General features: G+C 57.1%; 1 protein-coding gene across 10 annotated transcripts in view; it reads right to left on the reverse strand.

Moving 5' to 3' along the window:
• The window catches only part of SIPA1L3 (signal induced proliferation associated 1 like 3), a 161,039-nt gene that overhangs the window by 135,841 nt on the left and 2,901 nt on the right, over nucleotides 1-22,297 (reverse strand). For 2 of the 10 annotated variants that reach the window (XM_078145811.1, XM_078145807.1), the window contains exon 1: nucleotides 11,884-12,286. The exons of 5 other annotated variants lie outside the window; for them this stretch is intronic. The gene's annotated coding sequence lies outside the window, so the exon portion shown is untranslated. Of the gene's footprint in view, nucleotides 1-9,317; nucleotides 9,418-11,883; nucleotides 12,287-22,297 lie in introns of those variants that run through there. 3 more of the 10 variants (XM_078145813.1, XM_078145808.1, XM_078145810.1) reach the window with 3 other exon arrangements.

Genomic DNA, 22,297 nt, shown 5'->3' on the forward strand with positions numbered 1-22,297 from the left:
ACCTGGGAGTCCCCAGGGCAGCCTTCTCTTCCCCCCGCCTTGGGGCTGTGACAGGCAGGACACTTCTGCTCATCCCTAAAGGCAAAGCCAGAAGCCCAGGGAAGAGCCAAATCCCTCCTCAGACAGCTGGACGGGGCAGGGGCGGCCCTCTGGCAGACACTGGTGGCTCCAGGTCACAGCCGAGGGAGGGAAGCCAGGTTCTTTTCTGGGACACCAGGGCCCTCCCAGGTCAGTAGTCTGGAGCCACTGCCTAAGCCAGGAAACTTTCGAAAGCCCTGGCGGCCTTGCTGTTCACCACCTGGACAGAGCACAATGCCCAGCGGTCCTAAGGATGCCCCTAGTCAGCCATTTAAGAGAGAGAAAATGAGCTCTGTGCTTTCGCTCCCTCATGGGACGGGGAGGGAAGGGCATGAATCCATCCTGTCCTGATGTGGGCCCCTAAGCTGTGCAGACTGCTCCTATGATCCCCCACCCCAGCAGGGAGGGAGCTCTCTTGTAGACAGCACCCCCTGGGCCAGAGCCACCACCACCACTCAGCCACAGAGAAAGGGAACTAAGCTTGGCAGCCCATAAACACTTATTAGGCACCTACTGTGTGCCAGGCACTGTGCCAAGAACTGAGAACACACAAAAAAAGGCATTTTGGGGCAGCTGGGTGGCACAGTGGATAGAGCACCGGCCCTGAAGTCAGGAGGACCTGAGTTCAAATCTGGCCTCAGACCAAACACTTGACACTTACTAGCTGTGTGACCTTGGGCAAGTCACTTAACCCCAACTGCCTTAAAAAAAAAAAAAGGAAAAAAAGGAAAAAAAGGAAAGGCTAAAAGCAGGCTCTCCTCCAGGAGCTCCAGGGCTCATTCCTGGGGGAGACAAGAGGCAAACAGGTTCAGACAAGCTTCGGACCCATAAGGCAGAGATGAGCTGAGGCAAAAGAGAGAGGGTCACCCTGCTGATACCAAAAGGCCAAAGCTGGGGAGTCTGCTTTGCCCAAGCTTTAGGGAATCGAGGACAAATTCACAGCCACAGGACCTGACGGGCCCTCTAGTCCAATCTGTCAAGGTGGGGAAACTGAGGCATGGAGCGTCTGGGGTCACCCGAGTCCACGGGAAAGCCTGGGCAGGAAGGAAGCTGAAGGGCCCTCCCCTCCCATCACACCACCAGGTGCTTCCGTCCTTTCCTGCTTCATGCTCTGAACAGCCAGGAAGCCCACACAGACACGAGATGAGTGGGGTGGCATGGGGGAAGGAGGCAACCAGCACAGCTCTCAAGGGACTGCCACACTGCGTGGCGAAGGGGCTTTTCAAATGACTCATTCCATTGGCATCTGCTCTTCATAAAGCGCTGTGATCTCGCCTTATTCTCTCAGGCCCGCCCCCAGACCTCCACGGAGACCACAAATCCCACTTGGGTGTGCCTAGGACGCCAAGCCGTGGCCACATCCGTGGATCCCAAGCGCCAGCTGGGCACCGACAACAGCCATCACCAGGATGCAGAGGGGGACTGGCAGACTGGCAGAAACCCCCCAAGGATGCCCACAGGCACAGCAGTGTGCTCCCGGCTAAGGCAGGGAGCTCGGTTCTCTAGGACCCGCGGGGACAACCCAGCTTATCCATGCCAGGCTCCCTGGCACTGGGACTTTGGGGAACAACCTCAGCTGGCAGTCTGACCCAGCAGCAACAGCCCGGAATCGAGTTCAGGAAGCCAGGTGTTAGTTTACCCACGCCACCTCTCTGGGCCTCAGTTTCTCCATCTGCAGAATGGGAGAGGGGGAACGGGAGGGATCTGTTTCCTTATCACCCCTAGGCTAAGGACCCAGCTGAGTCTCATGCCTGATCTTCACAAAGCATTAACTCGGCACCTTCCCTTCTTCCATAAATCCATCTCCCCTCCCAACTTCCGCCTTTCTGCCAAAGGTGCCACATCCTTCCAGGCTCTGGGGGACGCAGGCCTCAGCTCCTCCCTCCACTCACCCTCTGCCCCTCCACCACGTCGCCCATGCCAGCCCCTTCTCTGTAACGGGCCAGCCCTCGTCACTTCACACTGAGATCACTGCCTAAAAGACGGATCACTATGAAAACCTAGAGGGGCAGGGGCACTCAAGGGTGCCCACCCCCAGCCACACAGAAGGCCGAGTGCCTGCCTGGGGAGAGCAGGCTGCTGCCTCCCTTGGAGGCTCACCCCATCCCACCATCCCTGGCTGCACAGCGTCCCCACTGTAGGGAGCTGGACGCTCAGTCATTTGTGTTAGTAACTCTTCCTCCTCCTGGAGCTCAGCAATGGTAACCAGCGTCATGCCCACCATGAATCATGCCCACCATGAAGGGGCCTCCAGCTCCTCCTAGGCACTGGGCAGGGCAGGAGGTTTCTGCCTCTCTAACCCAAGCCAGAAGGCTGCCCTGGACACAGGGCCAAGGACAGAAAGCTTGGGAGCCAGACTAGGTGGGAGGCAGGGAGGAGCCTAGAACCAGAAGGGTCCAAACCCCTCACCGGAGGCCCAGGGAAGGGCCGTGACCAAGCACACACCCCACGTGGAGGCTCCTGGGCGGGGGTCCACCGGCTGTCAGCCTCAAGCAGAGGGGCAGAAGGGCTGGAGGAGAGAAGCAGGGCAAGAATCCCAGGACAGCCCCCCAGTGCTTTGTCTCCTGCCTGGGGAGGAACAGCACAGGTAAGATCAGCCAGGACACCGAGGCTCAATCCAGCTGGACAAAAACCCGCCAGGCATTCCCTGGAGCCAGAACACAGAGCTAAGCCACCAGCTCTTAATGGGGTTCATGCTCCGCTGGGGGGAAGGGCAGGCAGAGACGGCGGGCCCACACCTGGAGGGCCACAGGAGGCCTGGGGAGGAAGCCACCGGGAGAGGGAACCGGGTTGGGGCAGGGCGCGGTCTGGCTGGAGCAGGTGAAGGAGAGAAAGGGGAGGTGATAAGGGCACAAAATAAGGCGGCTGGCCTGCCAGAGGAAAGGGGAAGGAAGGCACATGCCTGGCCTCTGTCACTTCCCAGTGGGTCTCCTGGGCCCTCTACAGCCAGGGTACTCCACTGAACACGGGGGCAGCCTGGCTGAGCTCCTGGAGAGGGCGTGGAGGCTATTCTGCTGGTGCCCGGTGCCCACACAGGCGGCGGTTTCTGTGTTCTACATCCCACTCGGCATCCTCCATGCCCCCAGAGCTGCTAGGAAACTGGGAGGAGGCAGGGGCTAGGTTCACACCCAGAACCCAAAGGGCCCAGGGAGGCTGGGATGCTAGTGCACGTGGCCCTGGGAGGGGGGAGCTCACCGTCCCTGCCCTGCCTTCCCGTGGACTCTGTCCTGGAAAAAGCCCCTCGCTCTCAGCCTGGCTCGGTTTCCCCACCGGCCCCTCCTCCCAGGCAGCCAGATGCAGGATGAATGGGAAGCCTGGGAACGTCCTAGCCCTTCCCCTGGGGAGGAGGGGAGTGCTCCAGCATTATTCTAAGTAACAAAAAGTACAGAGCGGGGCTGGCCGGTCCCCATGTTCTTCCAACCCCAGACTCCTGGCCAGACAAGCTCTGCCCCTCCTCCAGCTGGGGGTGGAGCACAGATGGCCCAGATGGACCGTGGGAGGAGGTGGCCAGGACCCATTAGTCAGGCGACATCTAAGCTTCCAACTCCAGTCTATAAAGCCACTGGCACACTTGGCCCTGGAGAAGACAGGCAGGCCTGCTAGGCTCTGGACGAGGGCCGATCCCTGCACACCTCTGCAGCCCGGGCCGTCCTGTCCAGAGTTGGCACCACCTCTGTAGCCCAGGCCGGCACCATCTCTGCAGCCTGGGACGTCACCGGCCAGCTGGGAAAACTGTTCTCTCTAAGCAGCAGCAGCATCTGAAGCCCAATTAGATGTTGGGACACATAATACAACACGTGACAGACTCTACCCACGTCATCTGCAGCAGAGAGCCCCAGTGCTGAACTGGTGGGGAAAGACCCCAACACGCTGAAATCTTGCCAGCGGGCGTCCCTACGTTCCAGCTCGGCACAGGGAGGTGGGCTCCAACGTGGCCTGAAATACAGCCTGAAGCGGCAGGTGCCAGCAGGAGCCCAGGCACAGGATGCCTGCTGTAGTCTTCAGGTGCCACCCACACCAGCAATGACAAAAGCTGAGATGGAGCGTTAAGGTGTGTGAAGCCATCACCACTGACCTCTGACAGAAGCAGCCCAGCCCCGAAGGACAAAGGATGGCATTCTGGGGCCAGGGTGTGTGTTATCTGGACTGGGCCAGAATGTCTACACAAGGTTAATGACAACTTTTAAATCCTTAGTTTTAAAAAGACCGTGCTGAATTAAACCAGGCCTAGGTCAACCTTGCTCTCAAGAGACCTGCACTCTGGCCTCTGGGAACGTTGAGATAACTGCCAATGCTCGGGGGGCCCAAGGCCAATGGGAGACACCAAGGGCTGCAGCTGGCTATCCAGCAGGGAAGAGAGGCCTTCCTGGTCCTCAGGCTGAGCAGAAAAGGGCTCCCAGAGAAGCAGGCCCTGAGCCCCGCAGAGGGGCAGTAGGGGCAGGTGTTTCCGGACTCCGGAGAGGAGGGGGGCACTGTCCCGGCTGGGCTGGGACTCCTCAGTAAGCGCCCAGACACCACAGGGCCAGGCCTGAGAGGCACAAGGTGGTACTGTCATCCCCACCGTGTTACAGCTGAGGAAGCCAAGGCTCAAGAACTATGTGCCAGGTATTGGCTAAGCACCCGGGATACAAAGAAAGACAGAAGACAGTGCCTGCCCTCAGGGAGCTCCCACTCTACTATCTGTAAACAGACAGTGGGGGAGGGGGGGAGGGAGGACAAGATTTAAAGGGCTCTGAAGGCCAAGTGCAGCCATCTGGCGCTGCTGGAGTTTACTAAAGAGGGGCTGATACAGTCACACCCTTGGTGGACAAACGGAGCCGGCAGAGGCCCAGCAGCTACTGCAGTGATCCAGGGGTGAGGTGATGGCAGCCTGCACCAGGGTGGGGGCAGGATCAGCGGGCAGAAGGGGGCATGTTCAAGAGATGCTGCAGAGGTGCCATCGATGGCCATCTTGGCGCCATATTGGATATGGGGGGGGTGAAAGACAGTGAAGAGTCCAGGACGCCCCCGGGTCGGGGGAGCCTGAGGGCCTGGGAGGAGGAAAAGGAGGAGAGACCACGATATCTGTTTTGGACAGACTGAGTCCAAGATATTCGCTGGACACCTAGTTCAAGATGTCCCAGGAGCAACTGGAGATGCCAGGCTGGAGGTGAGCACGGAGGTCCCAGGTGTGACCCACACAGTCACTGGCTTAGGGCAGGAAGGGACCTCCCACCCCAGCCAAAGACAGGCAGGACCTAAGTGGCAGAGCCCGGACTTGACCCCAGCGCCTGGTTCTTGGGGCCCAGGTCTCTGCCAGGCTCTCCAGCTGGGATTCTGTACAACCAGATCGTGAAGACGGCAGTGAGGACAATCACGACAAGTCTCAAGGGTCAAATGAGAGGGAGACAGTTTCCAAAATGTTAAAACAAAACCAACAAGCCAGCTCACAGACCTTGGCTGAGATGCTGGCTCACAGCAGAGAGGTCACATGTCCTTGGAAGCACGCAATCAGGTACAGGGGACATCATTATCACCGTGAGGGGCACTTACAGCTTCTTGTGCTCATTGTAAGCGCTGGGCCCGCCATCAAGCCCTGTCCTGGCATCTGGGATGCCAGCTGGGATACCCAGGGCCCCCAAAGGACCATGTGCCTGCCAGGAGCAGCCCCCAAGGTATCATCTGAGGCCCCACGGAGGGGCCAGGATGTGTTAGTGGAGGCAGACCCTCCACACACAAACACCCAGCGCGTCCTCAAAGATGCTGAACCAGGGGAAGAAGTTTCGGCTCCATGGCAGCCCCCCGCATCACCCTGCACCACACAAAACCCATGCCCCTTTCCTAGCCTTCTCCCCTCTTCCCCCGAGCTCTGAGCTCCACCACGCATTGGTGCAGCCATCTGGCCCTGAGCCCCACGCCCTTCTGACTTTGCTCTCTATCGCTCCTATACCTCCTCCATCCTCCAGGTCCCAAGCAAAGATAAAGGAGAAAGAGAGTGACCTCACCCCATGCCACGCTGGGCAACCAGATGCCAAGACAGAGCAGTGGGCATCTGGCTGTCTGAGCACTGGGCAGCCCAGACCCAGGCCTGGAACGACTTTCAGAATACATTTCTCAACAACATTCCATAATAACTAACTTCCCTCTCCTGCCCCAATGACAGGATGAGCACGCGTAACACTCAGAATCCCAGTGCTTACAAACAAAGCCAATGCAACCAAGATGAGGAGGGAAGCAGAAAACTGGGAAACAATCTTTACAGCCAGTGTCTCCGATAAAGGCCTCATTTCCCAAATATATAGAGGACTGAGTCAAATTCGTAAGAATACACGTCATTCCCCCAATTGATACATGGTCAAAGGATATGAACAGGCAGTTCTCAGATGAAGAAATTAAAGCCATCTATAGTCAATATGAAAAAATGCTCTAAATCACTATCGATTAGAGAAATGAAAATCAAAGCAATTCTGAGGTACCGCATCACACCTATCAGATTGGCCAATGTGACAAAACAGAAAAATGACAAATGCTGGAGAAGATGTGGGAAAATTGGAACACTAATGCATTGTTGGTGGAGTTGTGAAATGATCCAACCATTTTGGAGAACAATTTGGAACTATGCCCAAAGGGCTATAAAACAGCATACCCTTTGACCCAGCAATAGCACTTCTAGGTCTGTACCCCAAAGAGATCATACAAATGAGAAAAGGACCCACATGTACACAAATATTTATAGAAGCTTTTTTTGTGGTGGCAAAGAATTGGAAATTGAGAGGATGCCCATCAACTGGGGAATAGCTGAACAAGTTGTGGTATATGAATGTAACGGAATCTTATTGTGTAGGCGGACTTCAGAAAACCCTGAAAAGACTTAGATGAACTGATGCAGAGTGAAATGAGCTGAACCAGGAGAACACTGTACACAGTAACAGTCACCTCATGCAGTGACCAACATTGACAGACTTAGCTCTTCTCAGCAATGCAAGGATCTAAGACATCTCCAAAGGTCTCACAATGCTATCCACATCCAGAGAAAGAACCCCCGGAGTCTGAATACAGATGGAAGCAGACTATTTGCTCTCCTTTTCTTACGTTGTTTTGTTTCGTTTTTTCTCTCTCGCGGTTTTCCCCTTTTGTGCTGATTCTTCTTTCACAACATGACCAATGTGGAAATATGTTTAATATGATTGTACATGCATAGCTTACATCAGATTGCATGCCGTCTTGCAGAGGGGAAGGAAAGAGAGAGAAAAAAAACTGGAACTCAAAATCTTATAAAAGTAAATGTTGAAAACTATCTTTGCATGTAATTGGAAAAAATAAAATGTGATTATGTGTGTGTGGGGGGGGGAGAATCCCAGTGCTTAATTAACCTCTGGCCTCTCCGTCCCTACATGCCCACGGTGGGGGCAGCAGTCGGCAGCCAGTCAATCAGCAAGCACTGATTAGTCGCCCACTTTGTGCCAGGCACAAGGGCAGCTGGGTGGCAGAGTGGGCAGACAGCTGGGCCTGGAGTCAGGAAAACCTGAGGGCAAACCCAGCCTCAGACGCTTCCTAGCTGGGGGGCCCTGGGCAAGGCACTTCACCCTGCTTGCCTCAGTTTCCTCATCTGTAAAATGAGCTGGAGGAGAAAATAATAAACCACTTCAGTATCTCTGCCAAGAAAACCCCCAATGGGGTCACAGAGAGTCGGACACAACTGAAATGACTCCACAACAACAATGAAAAATTGTGCCACCTACCGTAATAAGCAGCAAGGGGTACAAAGCAAGGCCAAACTGCGACGAGCGGCCTCTCGAGGTCCCCTGTGAGCGTCGCTCTGGGCCAGGGGCCACCACCAGCCACAAGGATTCTCTCCATTACACCTGCAGAGTTAGTGGGATGGCTGGGGAGTGGGAGGTTCTGTCATGACGGACTGGGCAGGAGGCCTCGGATCAGCCTGGCTGACTGAACAGCCACCGAATCTGAGCCTTGGTTCCAACACTTTCCCAAGAATGCTGGCCGGGACAGTCGGCCCTCCGTTAGGGCAGGGCCCTCCACTGCCTCTGAAGGCCGCTCACAAGGAAGGGGGCAGCTTGGCGCTGCCGCCAGCCCCAATCAGAGGGAGATGAGACAAGAAAAGAGAGCTGTCTGTCCTCTGACACTGCCACCACCCCGGTGCGGTGCGTGTCCTCACCATGCCACGCCCCGCTGCGGGAGGTCGGCCTGCCACAAGTCTCTGCCCACTCCAACCCATGGTTCCCCAGGTATGATGATGCCATTCCCCTACTCAATAATTGCCAGCGGCTCCCTATCGCCTCGGGGGCAAACACAAAGCCCTCTGCTTGGTGGCATTCAAATGCCTTCACAGCCCGGCCCCCTCCGACCCTCCCAGTTTTCTTACACCTTACACCCCCCCACCCAATACAACACACACTGTGACCCACTGACGGTGGCCTCTATCTCCCACCTCCAGGTGTCGCCCTGGGCTGTGCCCCGTGCCTGGCACGCTCTACCTCATCATATCCGCCTCCTGGCTTCCCTGGCTTCCTTCAGGCGCCAGCTGAGGTCCCCTTCCCAAGACCCCTTGATTCCAGCGCCTTCCCTCTGCTCCCCTAACTTATCCTGTAGGCAGCTCAAACGTGACGGTTTGTATGTTGCCTCCCCGTGAGACTGGGAGTTCCTCGAGGGCAGGCTCTGCCTTCTGCCTCTCTTAGTATCCCCAGCACTTAGCACAGTGCCTCGCACACAGTAGGTGCTTAGTAGGTGTTTACTGATTGCAAGAGAAGCTTCCCGGGGCCCAGTCAGTGCAGGCTGCCTGGCAGACCAAGGTCCACAGCACACGCAGCCCTATCAGCTCTTTACAGCCCTCTGGGCCAAATGCCTCCTCCCTAAAGGTGGCTCAGGGTCCAAGTCAAAAAGGGAAGTTTCCCTGCCCAGAGCCAGGCGGCTCGTTCCCACCAGACGCTCCTGATTCTGCCCATCCGGGACGCAAGCACGTGCCCCCTGAAGTCACACAGCAGGGCCCAACAATGAAGAGGGGCTCAGCAGAAAGAGCCCAACCAGGCTGCAGGCCTGGGCCGGGGGAGGAACACTACACCTTGATTCACCCGCCTCTCCCCCGCCACCATGCCCGACCCATTTACCACAAAACTAAAACCAGCCAGAGAATTTTAAAGGGAAGTGTTTCTAATCGTGCCAGCCTCTGTCTCAGGATGGGAAGGACCTCAGGGACGGGGCCTAGCTCAGCACCCATGCCGGCCCAGGGGCTCGCCCCATACCTTCTCCAATCAGCAGAGCTCTCTATGTCTCCAGAGAAAGCTGCCCAGGGAGCCGAGAAGAGCTTCCAAGGCTCCGGGCTCTCCCCAGGCAGGAGAGGCGAGAGGGCAGCGGATGCCGTGGGCAGGGCCAAGAAGGTCTGCCAACAATCTCAAGGATTCTCTTCCTGGTTACCCAGGCCAATAAAGTCGCCCCACACCCAGCCCAGCAAACCGGGCTACGTCAAGGTCGTAGGGCAGCACCTGCGGGGGTGGGGCAGGCAGACCACGGACAACCAAACACTCTGGACCCACAATGGGAATTCTCCCGTGATTCCCAGGAGTCCGCAAGAGGACAAACCGCCTTTGGTTTTCGGACACACGCTTAGAAGGGCACATATGCACTGGGCCGGTCCCTTCACCCCTGGGGGACTTGCTTTCTTTACATATAAAATGGAAATAAACAGAACCCAACCACACAGGGTGATGGGGAGCCTTCGGCAGGCCTCACGGCACTCGGGCCGGAGGCCAAGCCCCCAGTGTCCAATGACAAGGGAAACACTGTGAAGCGGCAGAGGAGCCACCATGGGGCCCTTCCCACCAAAAACGCCAGGTCTCCTGAGGCGGAGCCCTCAAGCTGGCGTCAAAGGCTTTAAGAAATATCTTGCTTTGGGGGCGGCTAGGTGGCGCAGTGGATAGAGCATCGGCCCTGAAGTCAGGAGAACCTGGGTTCAAATCCAGCCTCAGACCAAACACGTGACACTTACTAGCTGTGTGACCCTGGGCAAGTCACCTAACCCCAACTGCCTAAAAATGTAAAAGAAAAGAAAAGAAACAAAACATCCTGCTTTGGCTGAAATAGGAAAAAGCTGATTTTTACAAGTGGCCAGACCTGCTCTGGAATCAGGATGTCTATTCTCAGGTGGCTTGGTATGGGGTGATCTGCAAGCCCAGGACTGGGCATTCAGAGGCTGGACCCAGAACGGCAGCCCCTTCCCCTTCTCCAGGCGGGTCAGTCCCCCCTGCCTAAAATGAGGGGGTTGGCTCAGATGACCCCCAAGGGCCTTTGCAAGGCTGACAGTGTGGCAAAGCTCCCTCCCCTATGCCCTCAGGGTGGCCATCCTCTGGTGAGGGAGCCTGCAGCCTGGGAACCTCATAAGCCAAGAAAAACAGCGCCCTGGGCTACTTCACTGTGATGTGCTCACAGGGAAAAGGGGAAGAAGAGAAACAACCCCCCCATACACACACAGACACACACACAGAAGACACGTAGACACATACACACCCATACACACACACACACAAGCACATGCGCACACTGACACACACATACACACACACACACACACACACATGCATTTTAAAGGGCTCCAAGATCCCTGGTTCAAGTTTCTTCAACAGACAGAAATCTAGCGGCACCAGCCCCATCATTAGGCCCCCAAGCTGAGCCGGAAGGGACCTTGGACAGACAGGTGAAGGACCCCCAAGAAGGAAGGTGAAGCCAGGGAGCCAGCCTCCGCCTCGGGTGCCAGGACTCCCATCCCCTGCACGGGGAAGGACGAGCACCAGAAGTCAACAAGCCCCACCCAAGGGCCCCTTCTCCAGTCGCCAGCCAGGCCTATTCAGCTCCTGGCACCTTTTGAAAAGAGCCTGTTCTGAGCTTTCAAAGCAGGCAATGAAGCTGTTTTCCAACTCTCAGCAGCACAGCAAGGTTCTCCCGGGCTGCGCCCCTGCTCAGCTCCCAGAGGCAGGGCTGGTGAGAATTCCCAGAGTCCTGCTGCTGGGGCCTGGGAGGGCCCCAAGGGCCAACACCCCGCGAGACTGGCCACAAACCACAGACTGCTAAATAAAAATCCAAGAACTCGGCACGCTGGCTGACTTTTTCCTCTTTTTTTTCCCTTGGCTTTAAAAAATACCATTTGTTCTGAGAGGAAGAGGAATATTAGGGAAATTATGGTCATATTTAAAAAATGAAAACATTTTTAAACAAATAACTGAAGGCACCAGAGTGGGGCAAAGATCGAAGCCTCCAGGGAAACACCTCCGGATGGCAGCATCAGGATGCAGGTCATGAGGCCGAGAAGGGCAGAGTCGGCAGTGCCCCCCGGGTCCTAGCAGCACCTGTCCGGGCAGCACTCTGCCCTGAGACACACATGTCCATTTCTAACAGATCATTCTGAAGTGACCCTCCCTACCACCATCACCTGAACAAACCCCCTCCTGGCAGCTTAATTAGTAACAGTGAAGTCTAAGTAATCCCTAAAACCAAGCAGCCGCGAATCCATTAATTTTCTCCTAATTAAAAATGACACAAGACAGATGGCCCAATACTCCAGCTACTCCACTCCGAAGATGCAGCTGTCCCCCGGACGGGACAGCCCCCTGGTGCCCAGGCTGCATGCTCCCCCCATGCCGTGGGTGGTTGGGAGGTGGCCTGGGCACCATGCTGCTTGTCCAGGCCTGTGGATGTGTCTCCTCAAACACCTGACCATGTCCAGCCAGCATTCTTACAACAGCAGCCCCAGACCCCTGACGAGGTAGAGCAAAAGCAGTTGTCTTACAGGAAATCGGAGGGCCAGAGTGACCTCACCTTGCCAGAGCCCGGCAGAAGCTGTGCCTCTGTGGTCCTGGAGGCAGGAGGAGGCAGAGGCTCTGCCCTGGGCCAGCCTGCGGGCAGCCAGGCCATTTAAATCACTGGGATTAAACCGCTGAAAAAGAAGGAGCCCGGACTTCAGGTACGTCCTGAGTGCGGTAGGGGCACTGGCTGCTGCTGGAGGAAAGGGCCTCTACCGTAGAAGGGCTTTCCCCCATATGGGGCTCCGCCTTCCGTGCTACACCTACAAGGAGTGGACAAAGAACAATGACCCATGGGGAGAGCTGGGTGCTCTCTCCCTCCACTCACAGGAAATCTGGAAGACGGACTCCCAGGGCCCCAGCTGGGCTGCTGACCGGGGCCCAAGCTGCCATGGCTGCCTCCGGCACAAAGCCCAGAGTTTTGCTCCGCCCCGGAGGAGAGAGAAGGCAGGTTTCAGGTGCCCTGGCATCCGGGATGGGGCCCCACCCACCCCTCCCTGCTCTAGCGAGGCCTCTGTGCCAGCTGCCTGGCAGCACAGTCTGCAGGGGCCCTCCCCGCCTGACAGAGGGGGAAACAAAGGTACAAAAAGTTCCAGGGGCCCCACAGGCTCAAGGCCAGCCCTTGCCTGGCACCAGGGCCAGTGCTTCACGGGGCCTCTTCCTCTGGGTTTCATCCCAGGATCTCACCCTGTCCTCCACTCTGTTTCTGGGAGACCCTCCCCAGAGCCCATCCCACTTCCCACCCCAATGCAGACCACAAGACTGGGAGGTCTTTCAGGGCAGGGCCCTTCCTTCTCCACCTGGCACCTGGAAGGTGCCCAGTGGTGCCCTTGGACCCCTGGAGGGAGGGGGAGGTTCAGAGAAGACCAAAATGACTCACTGACCCCTCAGGTCAGGTCAGGCAGCTGGGGAGCTCAACCAGTCAGTCCAAGAAAAATGCAACAGAACTGCAGAATATCCCCTCTTCGTGGGACAATTCCAGGCAGCTAGGTGATACAGGGAGCGGAGCCCTGTGCCTGGGAGTTCAGATCCAGCCTCACTCACTTCCTAGCCATTTGACCCTGAGTAAGTCACTTAACCTCTTCAGCCTCAGTTTCCTCAACTATAAAATGGGATGAATAGAAGCACCTGTCTCCCCGAGATGTCATGAGAATGAAACGGGGTAATGTTTGTAAAGTGCTCCTTGAGCCTTACAGTGTCTGTCAACATGACCTGCCCAAGGTCCCACAGTCCCTCAAGACTGAGGCTCTCTGAACCTCCTCCCACACCCTGTGCTCTGAAGAAGGGGAAGGACTTCAACAAAAGGGCAGAGAGCTCACGTCAGACTGCACAGCAGTGTGGCCAAAGGCCAGAAGACAGAATGATGGAAAACAGCCCCATTGGCTAGAGAGAGCGCGTGGAGGAGACGCCCGGTCGGAGAGCCAGGGGAGTCCGTGAGCACCGGCGGCCTCCCTCCTGGCGGTGCTGGCAGCTGCACCCCAAGACTCTGCCAAGCCAGCCCCCATCACACAGCATGTGCATGGCAGCAAACATCCGGAGACTTGGGGGCATCATGGAAGTCTGTTCACCCCAGGATAAACTCGGGAATTTCACAACCACTTCTAACAGAAGGGTGAGGAAGGCCACGGAGCTCCTGGAGCAGCAAGCAGCCCACAGGGAGGGGGAGCAGGAGGAGGTTGGGGCAAGGAGAAGGGGCTGACCCCACCCCCAATTCCTCATTCTGAGGCCCAGAGACTCGTCCAAGGTCTCAGAGCAAGGTGGTGGAGTGGGGCCTAGAAGCCAAATGTCCAGAATCCCACTCTGACGTTTTCTGTGATTACCCTGAAAGCAGAGAAGCTGAGGGCTGGAGGAGTGGACGCCAGGCGTCCATCCACTCCAGCATCCCCCCCCCCCAGCACTCAGCACCGGTCCTGGCCCCTGTGAGTGAAGCCCTCTCCCGGGGGGAAAGACCCCTGCCTTTCAGTCTCTCTTTCCAGGAAGCTGAGGGGGTCCTCCCTGTGGCTACCAGCTCTGTGCTCCTACATTTCTACTCTCTATGCCCTAGTGCCAGCCTACTGACCACAGAGAAAAGAGGGGACTCCCCCGAGGCTGGCCCTGAGCCCCGCTTAGCATCCTGAGGCAAGGCCCGGGGAGTGGGAAACTCAAGCACTGGGCTGCCAGCAGCTGAGGGAGAAGTGAGGGGAAGAATCATCTGATGAACACACATTTCCCATGCTCCGGTCTCTCCCCGGACAGCTGCAGCAGGGGCCTACCACGTTTCCCAGCAGCCAGATGCCACGGCTGCTGGTGGACGGGCCACACAGAGGCTCACCCCAGTCCAGCTCTGCGCAGGCCCTGGGAAGGAGGGGTCCCAAAAGGATGCTAGGAAAACAAAGGGGGGTGCAGCCCTTGCCTTGGCTGTCCCTCAAGGGCCAGAAGGGGATGGACGCAAGCATCCCACGGCTGCTTCCAAGAGAACACATGAGCGTTCAGAGAAACTGAGCTCTGGGCCAAACAGCCCAGGGGGCAGACTCTGGCCAGGTCCAGAGCCAGGGAGGGACTCCCTAATCCGCAGGCCCACTGGAGAACCCCCTCAGCCCAGGGGGCAACAGAAGCAAATCAGAAGCAGCCGTTCACGGGCCTGGCGCTAAGGGCCTGGCCAGGAAGGGCAGCCTGCCCTTTTCCTCCTGCGACCCCTCCGGCTCATACCATCCTCCGTGGCCTACGTTAGCAAGCCAAACGTTTAGCCACAAGTCCGTCTGGAGTCTCAGCGCCCGGAGAAAACCTGCTTCTCTGCCCCCAGAGCCAGCAGACAGGCAGGTGAGGCTGGCATGCAGCTGGCGGAGACTGGGACGGGCATGCGAGCATCCACGGCGGGAAGGGAGGGCGCCTGTCCAGAGGGACCACACAGCGCGACGGGGGTCCGAGAAGACTGCTAGCAGGCATCAGCCAGCTCAACCCCTCTGATTTATAAAAGAAATATGTGATGTTTTGGCTAAGGGGATGAGTCCACTGCTCAGCTGGACATCCTCAGGGCTCAGAGCTAGAAGGGGAAGTTTTTACAAAAAGTCCAATGCATGTGTGTGTGCACTTGAGCACGCGTGCTCACAGGCTCCACAAGAACTAGCTTAGAGGCTGGCTTCAGGAGGATGGGGCCAAGGAAGGGGAACGGCAGCTCCTGGGGCCACCGCCTGGGCCCCGTGGCCCCCTTCCTCCTGCTCTGTCATCCCACCCTGAACCAGAACAGAACCTGCTCTCAGATCCCTCTCACAACCTAAGGCAGATGGGACTGACGACCAAGGACACTCTGGCCCCCACAGTCCTGGGACCCACCGAACCTTGGCCTAGAGCTCACGCTCCAAGACATCTAGACAAAGCCCCTCATTTTACAGATGAGGAAACTGAGGCCCTGGGAGGTGGGGCACTGGCCCAAGCTCACAAAGATGAAGTGAGTGGCTGAGCCAGGATCTGAACCCAGAATCTCGGACTCCAAAAGCCAGCATTCTTTCCACTCCAACACAAATGGGAGAGAAAACGTTCTGAATCCCTTCTCCTCACCAAGCCTCAGTCCCTGCCTTGGAAAGTTGCAATGAGATGTGTTCCACCTACCTAAGGGGGCTGCTGCGGGGGTCCCTGGGCACACAGGGAAGGCGCTCACTGCGGAACGGGAGGCAGCCGCGGTGTGGGCAGGAGAGGGCAGTGCCAAGGCCGCCAGGCCACCGAGGGATCCGGCCAGGGAGGAGAAGCTAAGGGGCTCGCAATGTGGCCACCAGCACATCACTCTCTCCACCCTGTGTCCTTCCTGAGGAGAGCCCAAGCTCCCTACAAATCCTGCGGAGCCCCACTATTTGCCCTCAGGCATAACCCTTTCTGGGCCTCGGTTTCCCCACCTGTAAAACAAGGCAGCTTGGACAGAATTCCGTCCCTGTCCTTCTGGTGTTCCCAGAATGAACCCAAGCAGGCCTCAGCCCAGCTCTCAGCCCCCACGAAGGCAGCTGCTCCAACAGTCCAGCTTCGGGAACCAAAGGTGGGGCAGGCAATAGGGCCTTTTAAGGCATGGGTCCCACCCACCCCAATTTGAACCCCTTCCTGGCTGCCCATGGGTAGAGCTGGCTCTCTCTAGGCTGCAGCAGGCACCCTCGGCAGCCCCTGCCAGACCTCCCTGGCTCAGGCTTCAGCCACCAACGCTTCCACTATCCCCTCCTAGAGCGTATGCGTGCACACACACAGGCACACATGCATACACGTACACATAAACACATGCTCACACACATATGCTTATACACATGCTCATACGTGGACACAAACACACACATATGCACACACACATGCTCTCACACATATATACATGCTCGCACATGTGCACATATACACATGCTCACATACATATACTCTCACACACATACATGTCCACTCACACACACGCATAATGCATGCACACGTGTGTATGCTCACACATGTTTACACATGGACACACATGCACACATATGCATATACACAGGCACACACACACGCTCACACACACCCCAGCATCTGGTTCAATCACCATCCAACCGCAGAAGATCCCCTCTGCTACCCCCCTGACAAGCGGTCACCCAGCAGGGGGAAAGCCTCCATCTGCCTTCTGCAGGGCCCACCCCCTCCTGCCCTGCCCCAGACAGAACAAGCCTAATCCCTCTGCCACAGGACGGGCTTTCAGAGACCTGGACAACAGGCATCATGGCCTTCCTAACTCCTCTTCTATAGGCTAAACATTCCCATTTCCTTCCAAACACTCCCATTTCCTTCAACGGTCTTCAGTGGACAGTGCCCAGACCCTTCCTCATCCTGCCAGTGTCCTCCAAATCAGGGCCCCCACCCAGCCCTCCAGACGCAGCCTGACCAAGGTGGAAAGCCCCTCTGCCACCCCCCTTTCTCCCAGAGCTGCATGAGGCACACCCGAGATTGTCTGGCAGCCTGCACGCCCCACTGCTGACTCACCGAGGCATCTAGGCCACCAAAAAGTCCAGAACTTTAAGCCAGGCCACCCAAGGTTACATCTCACTCCATTCAGCCTCCCCTCTGGCCTGCCAAGATCTCTGGCCAGCCTGGCCAGCTTTGGGCCCCATCCCCCCCTCAGCACACTGCAGTCCACACCTGACAAAAGTGCTAACCGGCCCAAGGTCAGGGATGGTGCCACGGCCACCCTACAGAGACCTCCCTCCAGGCCAGCACCGATCCATCCCCCGATCCGTGACTCCGGCCAGTCAGGCAGGCAGCCCCTACCACTTACTTTGCTCTCTTTCCTTCCTAAGCTTGGCTCAAGGTAATTTCCCTGGCCAGTGGAGCTTCACATGGGGAGGCACCCGCCCTGGGTCCTCCACCCGCCTTCGTGTTCAGTCTGCCACCCTAACCTGGCAGCCCATCACCTGCCCAGGCAGACACTGACTCTGGCCCACCACACTTTTCTTTCTCTCTCTCTTTTTTTCCTTTTTTTGCATTGAATTTGGGGATTCTATTGCTGGTACAACAAAGGACTCCATGCTCCTCTCATCACTACAGGCGTGCCCCGGGGCAAGGACTGGGCAGGGGACATGAGATCCCCAGAAAAGGAAAACTGATGAGGGACGCAGGCCTGTGGCTTTCTGCTTTACCCCTGAGAGGCCACAGAGCACAGGGTCAGTTCCTATGGCTGTGCTAAGCCACTCACTTGCCATCCATGGGCTGCGGGGGGCCAGAGGGAGCCCAGTGAGAGGATGTGGGGCCCAGAGGGAGCTAGGGAGCCCAGAGGGAGCTGGTGGGGAGCCAGGGGGAGCACAGGGAGCCCAAGAGGAGCAGGGATGGTATTTAGGCAGCAGCACATCCATCACCACACAACCTGCCAGGGAGGCCTCTTGGTGTCTTCCAGAAAGCACTGACAGCGTGGACTGTGGCCATGAGTCCTTCAGCAATGCCAGAGCCGTGGTGAATGACCCTGGCCAGGGGCCAAGCTGTTGGAAGTGCAGGAGGCATGACTGACGATCTTAAGACAATTCCTGTGTTTCCTCTCATGATTTACTCCCTTCCCGAGCATCAGCGGGAAGGGGAGAGAGGACGACCAGCCTAGCTCCATCCTTGGGGGGAGCCCCAGGCCTTCCCATGGCGGGGCAGATACCACGCGACTCCCCAATGTCTGGGGCTCCCGCATCTCCCCACACAGTCCTGCAGAGCTCACCCTCCTCAACAGCCATCACAGCTTTCCACCTCATCACCCTGAGAATGCCCTGCCAAGGGTGAGATCCCGCCATGGGCAGAATCACATCGGCACATGTAAGCCATGTAGGTGAGGCTAATGAGGGGGTCGGTGATGGCCACAAGATCCACTCTGCCCGAGGGGAAGGCAGCCTTGGTCACCAGGAGTCCAATCCACTGACTTCACCTTTACCACCTTGTCTACATTGAGCCACCACACTTTTCTCTTCACATTCTGTACAATGGACACATCACGGCCCTTTGCTAACCTTCCCTCGATCCAGCAAAACATAGCCCACCTTACCACCATTAAATGGTTCCTGGAAAACCTGAGTTTAAGGTAACCACTGAGTTCTATGGAAACCACGTTACGCATGAGCGATGAGGCCAGTGAGAAGAATATTAAGTCAGGCTTGGGTTACTGGGTTATCCCTTCATAGCCTCACCCTGGCTCTTCCCTGGGAATCTGTGGAAAGGACGCCCACCCTCCTCCCCTCCAGCTCCCTTCAAGGCTCGGCTGGGTGTGCAAACTGCCTCAAGAGGTCAACACTGTGGCTGCCCCCAGACAGAGTGTAAGCTGCCCGAGGGTGGGAACTGTCTTCACTTTTGTCTCTGCACTCGGTGCCAAGCACAGCGCCCGGCATGCTTCTTAATAAATGCCAGGATCTGACCCTGGCTGCTCTGCCTCCATGCCCAGGATTTGGGCCACCTGCCAGCCCTGCCTCCTCCCCCTCCCTGCTCCGGGTATTCGGGGCCACAGCATCAGGTACTGTGTGTTTCTGGAGAAGCCGCCCACATGAATAGATGGGCAATTTTGTTCTTTTCATTTCTGCTTGTGCTGAGGACGCTATGGCTGCAGCAGAAAGGAAGAAGTCAGCAGGAATTTCCCACCGTGGGCCAGGGGCCTAAGCTGAATCCTAAGCTATCCGTGGTTGGCCAAATACAGGTTCAGCTTCAGAAATGACAATTCTCTCTCTGAACACAATCCCACAGGCAAGCAAAGGTGAGTGGGGCGTTCTAAGCAGACTCGCCTGCCAGTGTCTGCCACCACCCTCACTGTGGACACTCCAGAGAAGAGCTGGCCAAGATGCCAGAACTGCCCTCTGGGCACTGGGAGACTGCAGGACGCTGTCATTTCAGGGGAAAAAAGGAAGCTGAGCCGGGCAGTGACGGGTCCCTGGCCTCTGGGCCTGCCGCTCCTTGTCCCACTGGCTCCAACGGACTCCAGCTGCGTTCTGGTTATCCAAACTTTAGAGGCGGAAGGGACTTGTCACCTCCTCTGCCTCTTGGACCCCTTGGGCTGCCAGGCTGGTGAAACCCAGGGATCCCTTCTCAGAATCAAGGTCTGATCTATGTAAAGCAAAATGCAAACGAAGAAAAGCAATGATGTTGGAATAGTTACACCCCCCACACACACACACACCCCCCCCAAGGTCATTCAAGGTCACCAGGGTCTTCGGCTGTAGCTCGTTATTTCCACTGCCTGCTCAGGCCTCAATAACCAGGCAGAATGCCTTGGAAAGTGGCATCAATCACCCTGTGGACACCCTGGTGAATTCCCAACTTGTTGGGCCTTCTTCACTCCCACTCGTTAATTCACTTCTTTGGACACCTGCTGTCTTCTCAGTAGAACGTAACGCAAGCTCTTCAAGGACAAAGACTCGTTCCACACTTTGTCTCTGGATTTTCAGTGCCTGACACCGGCCTGGCACACAGCAAGCGCTCCCTAAACACTGCTGCACTGAATCGACAGCCCTTCCCGACTTCAACATGGGTAGGTGGTTTCTGGAGCTTATCGGTGGGCCTGCGCTCTGCCACTGGTCCCTCCCAGGCCGCCAGGAGGTCACTCACACATCAGTCAGGGTCAGTCAGGGGAAGGCAAGAATCATCTCCCCACAGGAAACATAAACACAAGAACCAGCTTGACAGCCTTTCCCACTGACAACCACCATAACTGTGAAGAGAGCAGACAGTGCCCATGCCTTCCAGCAAGACCACTGCCCAGGTGACAGCATCAGCCATTGCCCCAAGTCGGCAGCTCTGAGTCTAGAGGCTGAAGGGCACACAACAGTCAAGTGCTCCAAAGCCACGTTCCAAACCCTACTTCTGATCCGCCACCTGACCCACGTTCAGTAAGCATGTGCCCAGGCCCAGACAGATGAGCCATGGGGCCACCATCCTGGCCACGACCAGTGGAGGGGGAAGTTCTAGAGACGAGGGCACCCCAACGACCCAAGCCCAAAGAGCTTCCTAGCTGAAGAAGTGCTTAAGTAAGCACCCGCAAGCTCAGGGCCCTGTGAGGACAGACAGGAGCACAGGCCCACCCTCAAGGAGCTGACAGTCCAGTGGAGACAATGGGCCGGGGAACAGGGGAATGGTAGGTAGACGGGCTTGTCCCGGCTTTTCTAAAGGTCACGCTCGGACAGTCACTGAACATTATGACCCAGCCGGCCTGGAAGAGCCACCCAAATCACTTAGAAGTGAGGCTGGCTCCCTTCCACAATCATGAATGATGTCCAAGGGGCTTCCTGGACAACCCCCCACCCCACCCCAGGCCAGCTTACAGACCCTGCTGACCACCAAGCTGGGGCCCTTCCCAGCCTCCTAATGCCACAATGGTCTGGATCCATTCACCTCTGAGGTTAGAACAGCAATGGAGACCAACGCACAGCCCGTCACTGCAGGACCACAGCTACCACAAAGTCCACAATCGTGGCACGGCACCAGCCACGGGCAGGCCCATGTTTGTGCAGTGCTTCCTACACGCCCACATGGTGCTGAGATAAGACAAGATAAGAAGGGGGGGTGCCCTGGATGAAGTCCCCTGTCCCAGGTGAACCTCACCCTGGGGGCCTGAAGGGCCAGGTGGGTGTGACTGCTGACATACCGCGAGGAAGAGAAGGGACCAAGGGCTGGAGAAGGGTAAACATCAGGCCCACTATGCTGGGGAGATTGCCTCCAGTGGGGATCCTCAGCAAACACGACCGCATCTCCCCTAATAAAAAGTCGGCTCCCTCAAAGCTCCCGGGAGGCAGAGCCAGGGCGCCTGGCTGCAGCGCCCCTCAGCGTCCCCTCCATCTCAGCAGACGGCCTGAGACGAGGCCAAGCGGCCCGGTCGGGAGCACAGCAGCATCCACGCTCCCAGCTGGAGCCGGTGATGAGCTGACCACAGCACCTAGCCAGACTGGCTGAAGAGGGGAGAGCCAGTCCCAGTGGAGAAAGCGAGGGACGCTTCATTTCACCTGCATCCCCAGCAGCCGGTGCCTGGCACACTGCAGGTATCTGGTACGTTGACCAGCCGCAGAGCCGGGCTGGCTTAGCAAGGACAGGTCTTTCCAGATTCACTAAACTGGTCAGTCGGGGATGCTTCGGCTCTAAAATCTGGATTTTAGCACAGAATCTGCTAGCGTGTCCCGCGATATTCCCGTGAAGAGGGGAGGGAGACGGGGCCTCCATGAGGATGCCACGAGAGGGATCTGGACCTGTCAGAAGCCAGAGCAGTTGTGAAGACCGGTGAGTCCCGACCCGGCAGGAGGTCTCTAGCACAGGGCCCCAGGGATCTGCCTTGTGCCCTGTGCTGGCAAACACTGGCCTCAGCAACTCGCTGAAGGCGCAGATGGCACGCTTCTCCAGCTGACAGATGTCACGAAGCTCTGAGGGATGTGGGAATCGATGCAAAACGCGCGTGACATGGTAGGGCCTGGGCTGAATCTGATAAGACAGAGCAATCAGCAGAACAGCTTACACTCGGGTTCAAAGAATCAACTTCATAAGGTCCTGGTTAAGCAGCAGTCGTCTGAAAAGGGAGGTGGGGGAGGTGCTATCAGACCACCAGCTCCACAGAAGCCCAGAAAGCTAGTGGGATCTGACTGGCATCAAGGGAGGGGGAGGGCATGAGCGCTTCTTAAGTGCCTACTGTGTGCCAGGCTATGCTAAGCTTTCTTTACAAGTGTAACTTCATTTGAACAGGAGGTAGCAACACCTCTCAGTTCTGCTGGTCAGAGCACAGCCGAGGGCCATTCACAATGGCCAGGCTGCAGAGTGTCCAGAGAAGAGTGAGCAGGAGAGGGAAGGGTCTTGAGCTCACATCCCACAGAGGGATCAGCTTGAGGGAGCGGGGAAGAAAAGAGGCATGGATGGGGCACAACCCACACCCTCAAGCTGCTGGGCTGCTGTCCCGTGGAGGACCCCGCTCTCTGGACGCAGGACAGGCACTGGGGATCCTCTGGACTAGAGTAGGC

This window comes from Phascolarctos cinereus, unplaced genomic scaffold (genome assembly GCF_003287225.1).
Source record: "Phascolarctos cinereus isolate Bilbo 61053 unplaced genomic scaffold, phaCin_HiC Scaffold_726;HRSCAF=1367, whole genome shotgun sequence".
Lineage (NCBI taxonomy): Eukaryota > Metazoa > Chordata > Mammalia > Diprotodontia > Phascolarctidae > Phascolarctos > Phascolarctos cinereus.